The following is a 4,033-nucleotide window of genomic DNA, read 5'->3' on the forward strand; positions in this document are numbered from 1 at the left end:
CGCGACAGTGCTGGTTCGGTGGGTGGTCGTCGTCACGCAAGAAGAAATGGGAAAAAGATAGGAAATGGCTGGCCACGATTCCGGTGGAGTCGGCCGTCGCAGGTGATGGTTGTGGTGGTGTCTGGTCGGAAAGAATTGGTGGCAGACGGTGTTCGGAGTCATGCGTGGGAGAGAGGCGTGAGGTCTCAGAAGTGGCAGATTGCAGAATGAGATGATGGGTTTCGAACTCCTTTAGGTTTCTAGGTTAAGTTGGAGCCTTGGGCTTGGGTGCCTGGGCTCGCGGTTTTTTCTTCCGCACCCCCTTTGTTTTCATTCGTAGCCCCATTCTGCTTGGGCTCAAACTTAGTCTGTCAGCCTAAAAAACATTTTTTCTGCACCCTTATTTATGTTAAGCTGCACCTCTTTCCAATTGGGCTTAGGCCCAGTATGCATTTAGAAGCAATTTAAGTTAGACACCCCTATTTTCATGTTTACACTCTTTTTCTCTTGGACTTAGACCCAACTTACTATAAGGAATAAATTAGATTTAGACACCCCTTTTTCTTATTTAGGCACCCCCACCCCTTTTATTGTTTTATTATTTTTTATTCTTGTCATTTAACTTTTAGTGTATTTTTTTTTTACTTTTTATTTTATTTAGTTATTTATCTATGCATAAAATTAAAAATATTTTAAAAAGGTTTAAGTACACGTGCGACCGTTCGCGTAGGCCCTGTGCTAAAAACCTTTTCCTTTTCTTTTACAAAATTCAATAAAAATATTTTGAAAAAGTTTAAGCACACGTGCGACTGTTCGCGTAGGCCTTGTGCTAAAAACCTTTTCCTTTTCTTTTACAAAAATCAATAAAAATATTTCAAAAGGTTTAAGCACACGTGCGACCGTTCACGTAGGCCTTGTGCTAAAAACATTTTCCTTTTCTTTTACAAAAATCAATAAAAATATTTTAAAAGGTTTAAGCACACGTGCGACCGTTCGCGTAGGCCTTGTGCTAAAAACCTTTTCCTTTTCTTTTACAAAAATCAATAAAAATATTTTAAAAGGTTTAAGCACATGTGCGACCGTTCGCGTAGGCCTTGTGCTAAAAACTTTTTCCCCTTTCTATATAAATCTTCCAAAACATCTAAATTTTCAAACAACAAACAAATTTTCAGAAAGAACTACGTAACCCTGATTTCTCATTTTGAATGAGAATATGTAGGAGCAAGGTCAATCCTTGTCGGGCCCAAAAAACTAAAATATATTTTGGTTTCTTTATATCGTTATTCTTGGGATAATTAAACATTTTGCAAACCACATCTTATTTCGCGTATTTAATTAAAGGTACTGCCTTAGGGCAGGTGTTGTAGGGGTGCTAACACCTTCCCCATACGTAACCGACTCCCGAATCGAATATCTGGTTTTCATAGACTAAGCCTTATCCTCTTTATGGTTTTTTCCATAGTTTTCCAGAATAAACTATGGTGGCGACTCCAAAACACTTTTTCAAATTGTTCCTTTTTTGGATCGTCGTCCCGTCGCGATTCTGGTTGCGACAAATTGCATTCAAGAATGTTGGAATGCTTCCTTGGTATAATTACTTTTGAGGCAGCCATACTTTTGAGCTTCTCTAGGGCTAGAGATTGAGAAGCTTTGTCTACTTCTAGCTCTTGCATGACACCTTGCAATCTTTCCTCAGTCATGTCTATTTCAAACTCAACTTTTTGAATGTCTTCCTTGGTGGCTGTGACCTCTTGGCTTAAGTCGTCATTTTCCTTTCTTGTTTGTTCTGTTTTTGTCTTGAGTTTTTCAAGAGTATGAGACAGACTCGTGAGTATGGATTTGGCCTTTATTTCTGCAGCACAGACAACTTCTAATTTAGAATTTGCTCTCAATATCTTTCATTTGAGAACTTGAATTGTTGAATCCAATTTCCCTTCATTCTTCCTTAATTTATCTGTTTCAACATTGACATGGTTAAGGTCGTTAGTGATGACATCCATAGAGGCCATAAACTGAAAACTTTCTTCATTAACCAAAGCTAATTCTTTCCTCAGTGCTTCCAATTCTTCTGTTACAGTCTGTAACAGTAATGCGTCTTTTGATTCCTCCACTTCCCTGAAACTTTCTTCCAAGTGTTACATACTCCCATCTCCTTCACCCCTTTTGTCCATTTCTTTAGCTGACTTCAAGTCATTCAGCAACAAATCAACATCTTATAATGTTATAGCCAATGTAATATCAAGCTCCTTTGACTCATCAATCTCTTCAGTGGCATCCTTCAACTTTTTCCTTGCGCTTTCCAATTTCAAAGAAAATTCTTTTGCTACCTGTTCTGTGAGGGCTTCAATATCTGTCAGTTCTTTCAAAGCCTCAGTCCTTGCCAGTTTAGCAAGTACTTGTTCGTCATTGGCCTCCTCAATCTCCTTTGTGAGTTATTGTGTATTAAAGATGAAAGCATCTACGATTTTGACGCTTTGCTTTCCTTCTCTGGACGCAATTTTTCTTCCAATATGGAAGCCACATCAAGCTTAAGCCTGTTAAACAGATTATAAGTTCACAGATTATTAAAGCTATTAAACTTTATCATGCATAAAAATTACTTCATTACAAGAGATAAAATTACTTTAATGATCTGGAATCCCTTTTCTCCACATACAAAATTAGACGCATATTCGAAATTAGCAGAGTACAGGAAAGTAACACTGATCCATCATTCATCCTTGTGTCATTCCCAAAGTACTACCCAAAATATGAATATATATACATACAAACCAAAAAAAGAAAATAAAATTCCATTTCTCTACTACAACTTCCCTTTTTCTCTTGTTATTCACTTCTAATTCTAACAAAAAGAAAAAGAAAGTCATGAGATTTTAGGATAGTACTGGTTTTTTTCTTTTCTTTGAAGTAGTTTGTTTGAGTTTATTTTGTATTTCTATATGTAATGATCTATATTCTTTTTGTGTGCATTGTTCTTGAATAAATTTATGAAAAAGTCATAATTTATCAATTTTTCTTATATATTTGTATATTAGAACTTTATCAGGTGTGAAGTTTCCTCTTCTCTATATTTGGGAGGATCATGGGGAAACCTTTCCAGAAGTTGATGTAGAAAATGAGGTCACTTTGAGCGGTGTGGAGACTTCAGGTGAACCAAATGAACAAGTTATGACGATGGAAGACATGATGCATGATGCTCTTCTGCAAAGACAACCCTTCCAAGCATCAAATTCTTCTAACATGGAAGAGGCTCCAAATGAAGAAACTCAAAGGTTTTATAACCTTTTGTTGGAGGCAAATACGCCTTTGTATGAAGGAGCATCGGATTCCACATTATCAATGTGTGTGAGGCTTTTAGCTTGCAAGTCGAATTGGAATATTCCTAACCAATGCTTAGATTTCTTTGCAAAAATGCTTCTGGATGCAACACCCATCAAATTTGGTTTGCCAAAAGGTTACTACGATGCAAAAAAGATTGTGTCCAAGTTGGGATTACAATCGCAGAGGATTGATTGCTGCGTGGATGGTTGCATGTTATTCTATGATAATGAATATGGTAAAAATGATGGAGCCTTGGTTGAATGCAAATTTTGTTGGAAGCCAAGGTATAAACAACACAAGACAGGAGCAAGTTCTAAAAAACAAGTACCTGTTAAATCCATGTTCTATTTGCCGATAGTTCCAAGACACCAAAGAATGTATGCCTCAAAAGAAACAGCAACAGAAATGATATGGCACCATCACAATAGGTCGTCAAATGGGGTTTTGCGTCATCCATGCGATGGACAGGCGTGGAAGCACTTTAATAGAGTACATCCTGATTTTGCCATTGAGCCACGCAATGTTCGACTTGGTTTATGCTCCGATGGTTTTAATCCATATGTGCAGGCGTCAAATATACCATTTTCATGTTGGTCAGTAATTGTGACACCGTACAATCTTCCTCCAGAAATGTGCATGTCTAAATCTTACATGTTTTTGACTTGTCTCATTCCGGGGTCATTCAATCCAAAGGTAGGCATTGATGTATTCCTAGAGCCCTTGATAGATGACT

The 4,033-nt window shown here is 37.3% G+C and overlaps 1 pseudogene; it reads right to left on the reverse strand.

The window, feature by feature from the left end:
- Window positions 1-244: 244 nt before the first annotated feature.
- On the reverse strand, window positions 245-2,649 carry LOC106765979 (annotated as a pseudogene).
- Window positions 2,650-4,033: the final 1,384 nt, after the last annotated feature.

This window comes from Vigna radiata, chromosome 7 (assembly GCF_000741045.1).
Source record: "Vigna radiata var. radiata cultivar VC1973A chromosome 7, Vradiata_ver6, whole genome shotgun sequence".
Lineage (NCBI taxonomy): Eukaryota > Viridiplantae > Streptophyta > Magnoliopsida > Fabales > Fabaceae > Vigna > Vigna radiata.